This window comes from Ammospiza caudacuta, chromosome 13, assembly GCF_027887145.1.
Source record: "Ammospiza caudacuta isolate bAmmCau1 chromosome 13, bAmmCau1.pri, whole genome shotgun sequence".
NCBI classification, from domain to species: Eukaryota; Metazoa; Chordata; class Aves; order Passeriformes; family Passerellidae; genus Ammospiza; species Ammospiza caudacuta.
The window spans coordinates 4,740,189-4,753,095 of NC_080605.1; the positions used below are offsets into that span (position 1 = coordinate 4,740,189).

General features: G+C 41.1%; 1 long non-coding RNA gene across 1 annotated transcript; it reads left to right on the plus strand.

Annotated features, from left to right (window-relative positions):
- Positions 1 to 1,413: 1,413 nt before the first annotated feature.
- Positions 1,414 to 12,907, plus strand: LOC131563653 (uncharacterized). The gene is made up of 3 exons (XR_009275307.1): positions 1,414 to 1,480; positions 3,240 to 3,396; positions 11,376 to 12,907. It is a non-coding gene; the product is annotated as an uncharacterized LOC131563653 (long non-coding RNA).

Genomic DNA, 12,907 nt, shown 5'->3' on the forward strand with positions numbered 1-12,907 from the left:
AAACAGCAAAATATATTAAATTAAGCTCCAAAAGCAGTTCTTTGTGGCATGCTTTACCCTGCTATTTCTCTTAAGCTCTGGCATGTCTGAGAGCCCAAACACTGACTCAAATGCTCATTTGGGAACATTTTCCTCATAAAGGTAACATAGACGTGAGCAGCAGTTCAGCTGGACCCCCTAGTTTGTTGTTCAAATAAGGACAAAGCAGTGTGTGTTTGAGGGGGACTCTTTTATAAAAGCTGTATTTTGTGTATCCCACTACAGCTAAGGCCAACACTAGTGCTACAAAGCTGACTTGAATGGAACTAGTTTGCAAGTAATAAGGACTAAACAAAACAATAAACCCAGGGCATTTGGTAAAAGTGCTGGTCCTGTTGGGTGAACAGAAGAAAAACAAAGGTCATGGCACCCCATTTTTTGTTTAGTCTTTGTCAGATTATTATTTTACTCAATGCATGTTAAATAGCTATTAAATAGCCATCAGACTTTGGACTTAGCTGCTCAGGTGTCATGCTGTTAAGCTCTGGCATGTCTGAGAGCCCAAACACTGACTCAAATTTGGGAACATTTTCCCCGTGAAGGTAACATGGATGTGATCAGCAGTTCAGCTGGACCCCCTAGTTTGTTGTTCAAATAAAGAAAAGGACAAATCAGTGTGTGTTTGAGGGGGACCCTTTTATAAAAGGTGTATTTTGTGTGTCCCACTGCAGCTAAGGCCAATGTTGGTGCTACAAACCTGACTTGCATGGAACTTAGTTTGAAAGTAATAAGGACTAAAAAAAATTTACTGTAAACCCAGGGCATTTGGTAAAAGTGCTGGTCCTGTTGGGTGAACAGAAGAAAAACAAAGATCATGGCACCCCTTTTTTTGTTTAGTCTTTGTCAGAATATTATTTCACTCAATATCTGTTAAATGGCCATTAAATAGCCATCAGGTTTTGCACTTAGATGCTCACGTGTCCTACTCAGTCTCTGTCTCCAGTGACTCTCCTCTTGATCTTCTCAGCACCCAAGTGTGGAAGGCAACGCTTTAGAAGGCTTTTTGTGTCTTCCTGTAAAGGAGTTCGGCACTGTAATTTATAGTCATTAGGATTACATTTAGAGGGTAAAACCCCCAAAAGTTCCTGAAGTAACCCTCACATTTAATTTGTTTTGTGGTTCTGAGGAGGAGTTAACTGCCAAAGACAAGCTTGTTCTGCTTTGAAGGACAAGAATAAAAGCAGCCAGGAGGTGTAGAGTGTAGGGGGATAGAATATAAAGATAGTATAGAAAGTAAACTTACCCCTAAAAAGTTGCAGCTGGGCCAATTATTAAAGATGAGGAGCAGGCCTGACTTTAACAGGCCACAGCTGTAGCCAATAAGAAGAGTGCTATAAAAGATTGGGGTGGCTGGTTGAGGGGAATCTTGAGTCAGTTGGTTGCTTTGTGAAGAAGGAAGAGTCAGTGCTCTGAGGAGGTGTCCGCGAGAAACATTGAGGAGGTATGGAACTCTTGCAATAAGGAAACAACAATATGGAACCTTTGCAATATAATGACAACAGAAGGGGTTTTCTCCTGAAAAATAAAAAGAGAAAAAAGGTCTGGGGAGTACACAAGAGAGTGAGGGGTCTGGGGAGAGGAGAGTCAGGTCATTGTAAATGGGGGATGTGCTTCTGGGCAGAGTGGTCAGAGTCACACCTGGAGAGAGGCAAAACATTTCTATGAAAGCTAATGACACTATTGACAGTTACTAAATGTATTTCAGCATAGGACTTGATGTGAATACAGCTGAAATGACCAGCTGGTGCATTTATAATCCCTGAACCTTTTGGGTTTATCCTCTTCCAAACTCTAGTGATTTCCCTTCTCTGAATTGTTTTTTCTTTGCAATCTCTATCTCACTCTGGGGTTCTCTATTCAAAGCATAAAATGAAAGTGGAAAAAAGGAAACTGAACCATTTCACAAGAAATTTATTGCAGATAGCAATTTAGTAGACTTATTATCCCAGTGTGAGGAAAATATAGTAGAATCCTAAGAAAACCAACACAATAGAAATGCAGTGAATATACCCAGGGATTGAATAGACAATTTCATAATTTCTCAGTTCAGGTTAATAAAGATCGTAATTCATTTTGCTCTAACAGAATGTATTAAGTAAATGTTAAGTGCTAATTAGTATCCTGCTATTGAAAAAGCAAGAAATATATCACAAGAGATAAGTTCAAACTGGTAGAAATTGTTAAGTTTCTGGGTAATTGGGAATGGTATAATGAAGGTCTTGGCAGAAGCTTCAGTTGCAAAAAGGTTAAAAATGCTCGGAAGAATTTTTTAAGCAAGTCTAGTTACAAAATACATCCAGTGCTGAGAGAAAGATGGAGAAAAGATGGTTTTACATTTTCAATATATATTTTAAGAATGCAGCAAACAGACATGAAAGGCAGTTTCATCACTGCCAGTGCTATTAACACAGCTTTCTTGATTGCAGCAGTTTAATGTGTGCTGTTTCCTGATGGCTCCCTCCCTATATCCCCACTAAACCCTTGTTTTGAAATGCAAAGACACTCCTGTAAGTGGAGTCAGCAGAGCTGGTCCAAACCAGTGAAAAGAGAGTGATTTTGTTGGACATAGTCTGAGGCTATGAAATCAATAACACTTCAGACAGTGCATTTAGATATATGCTTATCTCTGTGGTATATCTCAGGTTTTGGCTCAATGGGAGGGATTTCTGCCATGGATGTGCAGGTCATGCAGGAAACTCTGGTGTCCTGAAGTGGATTGTGTTTGTCAGGTATCTTTGACAGCCTAAACTCCCCCCCATTGCAGAAGCAGTAATTCTTATTTAGCAGGTGAAGGGGGGATCAGTAGTGCATCAATTTATTCTTAAAGGACACAATTCACAGAATCATAGAATGGGTTGGTTTGAAACAGATTTTAAAATAAGCTCATTTCAGAGAATCATAGTATGGTTTGGTCTGAAAGGGATCTTGAAATAAGCTCATTCCACCCCCTGCCATGGACAGGGACAGCTTCCACTGTCCCTGCTCCTGCCCCAGTGTCCAGCCTGGCCTTGGACACTGCCAGGGATCCAGGGGCAGCCCCAGCTGCTCTGGGCACCCTGTGCCAGGGCCTGCCCACCCTGCCAGGGGACAATTCCGCATTGCCAAGATCCCAGCTAGCCCTGCCCTCTGGCACTGGCAGCCATTCCCTGGCTCCTGTCCCTCCAGCCCTTGGCAATTGTCTCTCTCCATCTTTCCTGCAGCTCCTGCAGGCCCTGCAAGGCCACCCTGAGCTCAGCCAAAGCTTCTCCTGTGCAGGTGAGCAATGGCAGCTGTGCCAGCCTTTCCTCCCAGCAGAGCTGCTCCATCCCTCTGATCACCATTTCAAGTTGCCATCCATGGAATAGCAATTATGAACTGGTATGTGCTTTTAAATTTACCTTTTACTTTGGGAGTTTCTACTTAGCAAAGTAAAATCTTCATTTTTAGTTCTCCAGCTCCTCTGCCAATGTTCCATGTTCATGTCATCACTGCCCTAAACCCTTTCCTGTCACTTATTCTGACTTATAGCCCAAAAACTTGGAGGTCTGATGCTTCCTGAGGGGTACCTCCTGCAAATCTAATTTCAGGCTTCTGGTGAACAAGGGACTGTTCCTGCTTCTGTTCCTTCAAGGATTTCACTTTAGTGCTTGACAGGCTACATCCATGCAATTGTTTGCTTAAACTTGGTTTCACTGACCTTTTTCTGCCTGTAGATGGTCTGGGGAGTATTGAAGAGATAAGTTAGTGACAAAGAAAGCAAACTGCAGGAGTGCAATCTGATGTCTCATAAAACTGACAAAGTAGGCAAAAAGTGGATGCTCTTCCTCAGCTCATTATTAAAAAAAAAAAAAGATGACCTTAATCCTTCTTCTGTCTAGAAGAAAAATGTGTTCTTATAGTTAGTTATGTTAACTACTTGCCAGAGTCACTTTGTACCATCCAAAGACCTTGTAAACCTTTTCTAAACTGAGCTATTGAAATACACTTTGAGATAGACTTCCTGTAATGGATTTGTATTTGTACTGCTGATGCATTCAAGGGAAGTTATTGAGTCCTTCTGTGCCTCTTTACCCATTCACTCAAATGGTGCCACTGAAAGGGTTTTCCAGGGCTAATGCTGTGTTTTCTGTGAATAAGTTTTTATCAACTCATTAAAATTGCTTTTTATGTAAAGAGTGCTCCTCTTTGGGGGATGAGATTTTATAAAGTCTTCTGCTTGAGAACAGCAGGGAGAAAAATTAAGACCATTTAACAATGCACCAGATTTGGCTCTTTTCTGCAAAATTAAGCATTTCAGCAATGAGGAAAACTTGAACCAAATCAGGTGCTTCAGCATGTGAGATGGGATTCTGTATGTAACACAAATGTGGGGAAACTTACTGTTGTTGCTGTGCTGCTGCAGAATTAAGGATCTCATTTTAATTGAGTTTCTATGTAATGATGACTTCAACAGTAATTTACTAACTTTAATTAAAATACTTTCCAGCTAATCTTTGGACATTATCCCTTTAATTATAAAAGGCATCTGTTATATTAATAGCCTTGGAGACTGCCTTATTTGCTTTAAAATGTAGGTGCATGTACAATTAAACTTTTGCCATGTTTCACTGTGTTCTGGGCAGGATCAGTGACCATTATGCATTACAAGGTTTACAGAGCTGTGATAACGAAGCAAATTTGTGCTGAAAACCTGTACTTCAAGGGAGTATTAAAGCTCATTAATTTCATTAGCTGAATGTATCTTTTTCAACATAATTTTAAAGAAATCTTGCAATCCATGTGAGAATACCCTGGCACTGCAGAATGGACCAATTTGTTTAATAGCTCTGACTTCATGGCAAATAAACATTTTCACATGATTAGTCTAATAGTGTGCTAAGATGGGATTTTCTTTCAGTTTGGCATTTTCTCTTTTGCATATTTCTTAACGGCATTCAGCAGTGACATGTTATATTCCACATCATTAGGAACCAGTAGAATCTCAAGAAATGATATTGCTTGGTACAGAACAAATGAAGCTCAGAGTTGCACAGAGCAGGCTGGAGCAAAGCTGTAATCTAGGAAGGGAGGACAAATCAAACTGATGGCTGAGGAGCCTGGAGTTGGCTGCTTTCAGCTCAGCTCTTGTGCTGCTCCTGCAGCTCTTTCAAGCTTCAGTTGTTGCATTTACCATAAATATGAATCGAGAAGCTTCAGTCTTGTGGAACTGCTGTTCTAGTCTAACATCTTTCTTCTTAGCTCTTGTGTTTCCTGAAGTAGAAGACCACAGCTCTTTACACATATATATATATATATATTTTTTTTTTCCAGTAGCAGGGAAGGATGCACAGCATGGAGGAAAGAAGGCAAAGCTGGTTTTTTTTGCAGAGTGTTGGTTGAAGAGAGCATGAAGGTGCACAGTCATAGAACAGGGGACATTGAGGGTGTCAGAGGAGTTTGTGATCAGGGAGGGGAATTTCAGGACTGGGCAAGGATGGCCTGAGGTGTCTCTGCCTCCGTTCAGTGTGAGGTGATGCAAACAGGACCCAGAGTCCTTGGAGGGAGAAGGAGCCGCCCTTCCCCTCTTGGGGTGGGCACAGGACAGGGTCACTCATACCTCTTTGGGTCAGCTCCAAGTACCTTCCTGAGCATTGTTTTGGGAGACCTTCTACGAGGCACCCACTCAAAAGATAAATTTGCCTTTTTCTAATGAACCCATTTCCACACTGGTACAATGGAAATCCTAGAATGCAAGGCTAGAAGGGACTTCAAGGATCATCTGGTCCAACCTTTCCTGGCAAAAGTTGCTTTGTGTTTTTGAGGGTGCTGTTTTCTGTGCTATGGGGTGGCTCTGTCCAGCTGCCACACTGGGGGGATAACAGAGCTGACTCCTCTTGAAGGCTGTCTCCAGATTTAGTTGGGTGTCTGTTAGGCTTTGGTTTATCTTCTCAAGAGTGTTGTGTCAACAATGAAAGGTGGTTCTCTAAAGCATGAGGTTGTGGCTCAGGAAGGAGCAGCAGCCCAGGCTCCAACACTGGGTTCAGCATCCCACTGAAGGTGCTGGGATTGTCAGGAAGCTGAGAAAAGATGTCAGAATTTAACCTGAGTCAGTCTCCTAGAGATTGTACAGCCTCAGCCACTTAAGCAGTTCTGCTGCTTCACTGTTATTCCAAGAAATACTTGTTTTACTAAAATAACCTTCTATTGGTGATATTAAGTGCTGCAATTAAGGACTGAAAGTGTCTAAATATCCTTCCTTTGACAATGCACTATTACATAAATATTTTCCATTTTCTCTTTAGTGCAAGTGAGATCTAAATGTTTGGTGCTCTAAATTTAAAAAAATCTCTATAACCCAGCTGTGTAGCTGAATGTACTTATTAGAAATTGTTGCCTTCATATCTTTCACATCTTAATTGTTTATTTACATTAAGAACTAAAACCAAAGAAACCTCTCCTGTTAAAGTCATGACAGATTAGCCTGAAAGAGATGAATCTTGCAGTGATAATATAGTCCAAATAAGAAGTGCTTTGCTGTGATCTGAAGAACTCTATCTACTCAGTTACTAAAAATGTACTCCCCACAAATAAACACAACTCTTTACTTTTAGACAAATCCCATATTTGTTTCTGTATTTGAGGAAGTGATTTAAATAACTTGATCATTATAATGATCATAATTCATCCTAAGATTGGTTTAGCTAATATTAACTCTAAGCCTCCTTCTGTAGCTGTTGTTCATCTGGAGTAAGACCCTTCTGTACTGAATTCTGTCTGAATTCTGGTTCAGTTTCTGACAGATCATTCTCCCTGCTGGCTCTGAGGTTTGGTACTTTGGATTCCCAGAGATGTCTCTTTCTTTTCTGCGTAGTCACTATTCTTTCTCCGTAGGCAGAGGATACAAAAAGTTCAGGAGAGCTTAAAAGTTTCAACTGCTTCTAAAACAGGGTAAAAATTTGGTTTTCAATTATGAAAAATAAGCTTAAGCATGATCCCATATTTAATTCTATCAAATAATGGCAGTATATTTTCTCATAAAAATTATAGAACTGTTATTGCTTTTATCTCAAGAGGACAACTGAAGGAGTTAAGATAGGGAAATTGCAGCCCATATTATTTTCCTTAGTGTTAATTATTTCCAATCTCTCTGCATTAATTCCACATACAGCAGAGCACAAGTTATGGAAAGGACAGACATCTTGACACATGGTGTGAGGAGCAGCCAAAACTGAGATGAGTGAGGAAAGCCTTCATCCTGAACTACACTGGCAACTCCTGGTGCTCACCCACAAGATTATTCTGAAATTTTGGTTCTTTCCTTAATGGGTATCTTGTGACCCCAAGGGATTGTGTAAATTTTGTATCCTGGCTGAGAAGGGTTTGCGTTCCAACACCTTTTCCCTGAACTGCATTGTTTACCTGCTTTTGGTTGGAATGTAGGTGTGGTTGGGGTTTTTTCCCTTCTTTTCCAGATTTGTCTGCTGTAAACTACAACACAGCCAGGAGAAACCCTCAACCAGAAAGCAATTGTTGTTAATTAGTATCACACTGCCTTAAAGAAGAGTTGTTGAGTCTTTTAATTTTGCATAGTTGATTTTATTTTAATGTCCCTGCAGACTGCTTTCTCCATGAAGTTTAATGATGTTAATGATAGTGAAGTCATTTGCAATTACTGTGATACAACTTTGGTTAAGACAAGCTAAAAGGAGAATTGAACTAGAAACTGGTGATCCTCTCCTTATTCAGTATTTGCTTTTATTAACTAATTTAGTTGCAGGGTATTTATGAATGACTTGGGGTAGTAAGTTTGGATGTTTACCTAAAATTAATCAATCACCTGAAGTTTCTGACACAGACAATATTTCTTAGTGGTAAAACTGTGGGCCAGGCTCTCTGTTTCAGTTAACTTGATTTGACCTCACTAGAGTCCATTAGTTCTGCTGCTTCAAAGTAAGTGACTTCAAGTCCCATTATCTTCCATGGAAATATTCATCCACGTCCTGATCTGTTTTGAATAGAAACCCACTTGGCAGAAGAAAGATCATGTGCCACCCTCTCCCTCATGTTTTCTTAATTTTGGTTTTGAAGATCATAACACTGCTTCTATTGCAGTATTTCAAAATTTTTGTTATGAATAGTCTATACTTTGAAGGGGGGTAAAGGTGAAAATACAAGGCAGCATATGTTATATTTGCATTTTTTTAATATTCAGACTTTTTCTGGCTACAAAATGAAATGACAGGGTTTCAGCACACTGTGGATATTTGTAGCTGTAATGTTGTCTCCACTTACTGTGATAGAAAACCAGAGAGAAACAGTTCTCTGGAGTTGTTGGAGACAAAAATAGAAGTTTTTTTTCAGTCTAACTGCAAGGTCTTGCTGATGTCCTTACCCATGATTATGCAGTTTCTTCTACAATGCTGATATTAAACTTAGAGTTGTGTGGTATCTCACTAACTTCTAATTGCTGTATCTTTAATGGAGTGTTACTTATTAGGTCTTGCTCTTGATCTTTTCAAAATTATCTGTTTAAACCATCTCAAATGCAGTTCTTTTCAAGACTGAAATAGAAGAGGACAGATTTATCCTATTAATGCTTAACTCTTGCACACTACCTCCAGTTGGTGACATGGCTGATTAAACATCATGCATTATCTAGCGGGAATGACTCCTCACTCTCTCTGAACGTCTTGTTCTCCCTGTCACCACCTCCAACTTGCTGATATGTAGCATTGTGAGGCTGCTTTTTTCCTGCCTTTTTTTAAATTTAAGCCATAGTCTAACCTGAGGTAACAGATAAAGCAGTCTTATTTGTGTAAAAGGGCTCATGCCCTTAGGAATTAAGAAATTCTGACTGTTTCTGATATTTAACTGTGTTCTATGATAGTCATCCTGCCTTTAGGATTTCGGTTTTGTAAAAATCAAACATGTAGTAGATATTTTTATATCAGACTTAGCTGAATAATCATTCATTGCTTCAAAAATCATAGAATCATGGAATCATAGGGGGATTGGGGTTGGAAGGATCCTTAAAATCATCAAGTTTTATTCCCCTGCCTTATGCAGGGACACCTTCCACTATCCCAGGCTACTCCAAACACCATCTAACCTGGCCTTGGACATTTTTCAAGTATGGAGCAGCCACAGAGCCCTTCCTGTGAATTTGGTGTGATCTGGCCTGGAGCAAGGGGTTCATAGAAAGGCCCATTTGTTCAACAGCTGTCTGAATAAAGTATGGAATTTATATTAACTTTTTTTCAGCCTGCCTATATCTTCACTTGAAAATCTTTCTGGTTCTTGCAGCCTTGGCAAGGTTAAAGGCACTGCTTCATGTCTCTTTAAAAAACAAAAATGGGACAAATTTCTTTTGAGTTCCAATGTTACAGAGTTTTGAACAAACTGCATTGATATGTTTCTAATTTAGAACTCTGGGTTTTGATAAGCAATTTTGCAGTGGTGTTTAATACAAAAAAAACCAAAACCTTTTCTTTTGTCACTGGGGGCCACATTGATAATCCATTAGATTATCAAATGGGATCAGCTGGAAAATGCAGCACTGCTGTGTTCTGCTGCAGGTATATGTGGGATGGAAGCCTAAAGCAGAAAAAACAAATGCTGGATACTCAAGAAACAGGTCATAGCATGGGAAATGAGAAAGGGACACTGGACACTTAAAATTAGGTGGGCTTTTAGGAGAAATAAACTCAGAAGCTAAAGGCCCTTGATTAAAAACAAGAAGCGTGAAGAGATTTCAAGATTATTCCAAGACAAATACCTCTTGAATATCCTCTGACAATGCTATATGGTGCTTTTCCTTTGAATTAGCTTCCTGATCCAACCACTTTTTCCTTCCAAAGGTCCAGCAAGGCATTCTGAAATCATTTGCACTCAACTATTCTGAGTTGTATAAATATTTGATGACATGAACTCCTGTGGGTGCTGCAATAATTATACAAATTGTAATGCTAATCCGTGGTATCAATAATGCCTTTGGAGAAAATAGCATTATATACTTCAGTCCCAGAGAATAATAACAATATTAACGCAGCACTGACACTTGGCAGCACTGCCTCTCCAGCCTGTGTTCACTTGGCAATTGGAATTGCAAAGAAGCAGGGAAAGCAGACATTCCTGGCTGCAGTTCTGCTTCCAGAGTGGCAGAAAGAATTTGGCATTTAATGATATGCAAAGTGTTGTTCCTGTTTTATTGTAGTGTACTATACATGCCTTGGAGCATGACTTAGAGTAATTTAACAACTGGAATAACAGGCATTTGGGAAGAAACTAATTTCATAGGAAGGCAGATCACAGACACTAGGCTTGTTCATTAAAATGTTGCCTTGTCGTGCTTTGTGACGTTGCACTTCAAGCTAGCAAGAGGATGTGGGGGGCAGCATCCCTCAGTTCAGACTGGATGATCCATGTGAGAAAACACCATCATTAGTGGATGTAAACATGGTCCCTAACATTTATAGACCAACATTAAAAATCAAAAGGTTGCATTTTTTCTTAATTTTTCTTTGGCTGTCAGTTTGGACTCCTGCACAGGCTTCTCTATGGCTGCCCTATCCCTGGGAGTGCCTGAGGCCAGGCTGGATGGGCTCTGAGTGATCTGAGCTATTGGAAGGCATCCCTGCACATGGGAATAGGGTGGCCTTTAAGGAGGTTCCTTCCAACCCAAATCCTTCTGTGAGATCCCCACAGGGCTGCTGTGGGGAGCACAGCCAGGGAAGAGCTGACGCTTTTCTGCTGGGCACTGTAGGAGTGTTGAGGGGTAGCATGGTCAGGATGGACAGAGACGAGGATCTCTGCAGCCAGGTCGTGGAATTTGGGGCTTATTGCAAAGGGCCTGGGGGCAGGGCCCTGCTGGGAGCTGCCAGCCACAGCTCAGGGCAGGACTGAGAGAAGAGAGGGGTAGAGAGGGAAAGAGTGTAAGAGAGGCAAAAGAGCAAAAGCGGAAGAGAGCGAGGTTCCCGTTACAATACCATAAATCTTCTTCTGTGTTGAATATTCTAATTCTCACTAACCAATCTAGTACAAGATACAAATCCTACAGCATTTACATACAGCCTATAAGAATCACTACGTTACCATACTGTGTTACATTTTAAACCCTAAAAACTCCTCTTTGGGCCCCTTCAGCCAAGCTGTAGGGTCTGATCTGACCCTTGGGCCTGTCTGCAAGCAGAGGGTGTTGTTCCATCAAAAGGGGATCACCTTCAGCTGGCCATGTAATTATTTTCTCGTTGTTCAGTAACTGAGGTATCTCAAAGCTTGCTTTCATTTCAATCTCACTTATAGTTTCTATATTCTCAAAATCTTTTGCTAGGCAATCATATTTATAAGGCTTTCCTGTTTCATCTTCCCCACAAATGAAGCATCACAGCAGAACCCTGTCTGCTCCTGCAGCTCATGGACAAGAGAGGACATTGCAGCAAGTCCAGGAGAAAGCTACAGCGTGGTTGGGGACTGAGGCACCAGACATTTAAGGAGAGGCTGAATCACAAATCCCAGGATGGGAGAGGCTGGAGGGGCTGCTCTGGTGGCACCTCCCTGCTCCAGCAGGGCCATCCCAGAGCCCAGGGCACAGCAGTGTGTCCGTGTGGCTCTGCAGTGTCCCCAGGCAGGAGCCTGCACAGCCTCTGTGCCCCATCTGCTCAGGGCTGGGCACTGCCAGGGCAGGAGCTCTGGGCATGGGCAGGGGCGGCTCCTGGGCTCAGGCCCTGCCCGTGGCTCTGGGGCCATGGCTGGGCCTGGAGCGGAGCCTGGGCCTGCTCTGCCCTCCCTGCAGGATGGGCACTGCCAGGTAAATCCCATCTGGCCTTGTGGGTGTCTAACTGGTCATTAACCATTGTTCCCTGGGTTGTGGGGGCTGGAATAAGATTATTTTTAATGTCCCAACCCCAGGGTGTTCTGTTATTCCATGGGGGCTTCACTCATCGCCAAGTTCCAGATCTGGGATCCTGAGCTTTGGTATTAAAGAGTGAGGCAAGCAAAGCATGAAGGAGCTCAGCTTTCCCTCATCCCATAACACTGTCCTTCCCTCTGCATCCAGCAAAGGATGGAGTCTCTCCAGAGCCTTCCTTTTGTTGCCAATGCCTTTATACAAACTTGTGTTCATTGTCTTTACCTGCAGTGGCCAAGTTTAGTTCCAGTTCGGCTTTGGCCCTTTCAGTTTTTTCCCTCCATAACCTCTCAACATTCTTTTAATCTCCCCAAGGTACTTGTCCCTCCTCCAGAGGTGATAGACCTTCCTTTCTTTCCTCTGAGCTCCAGCTTGAGTTCTCTATTTAAGGAGTTTTCAGCCCTGCAATTAAAGGCAGTCTTTTTCCTTGACAAAATATATGTTGTGGAGCTCTAAATGATTATGTAAATACCTTTCAGTGAGATGTTTATGTATCGTTACTTAATGAATAGGATAACCATATAAAAGAGGGGGGAAAATTATTTGGAAAAATCAATACAACCAGCCTTCAATCGTTGGACTTTATAATGCCTTGATATGAATATCTTGCTTTAACAAACCCTATATATTTCCTAAATCAAGACTCAAAGTGGTATATTCTCTCCATTTCTGTGTTACTATGAAGATTTCAGGGTGTGTGACGATGTAATAGAATAAATGTAGTAGGAGATGGGTGTTATATCCTATCCTGGATTTTGTGACAGTTGCCATTTTTGGTGAATGTTAATTCAGTTCTATGTGTCACCTCGCCTGAAACATTAGAATTCAATTATCTAATGAAATTCAGAATAGAACATGCCAATGCTCATTGTTTATCATATTCCAGTCAGTTGAATAAAAGAGATCATTTAGGAAATGTTTTAGGTGAAATTATAGATTAGTTTTCTATGTGTTCATGCTAAAAGTTGGGTTCAATTTCAGCTGTGGTGGCCTACAAATTTGGTA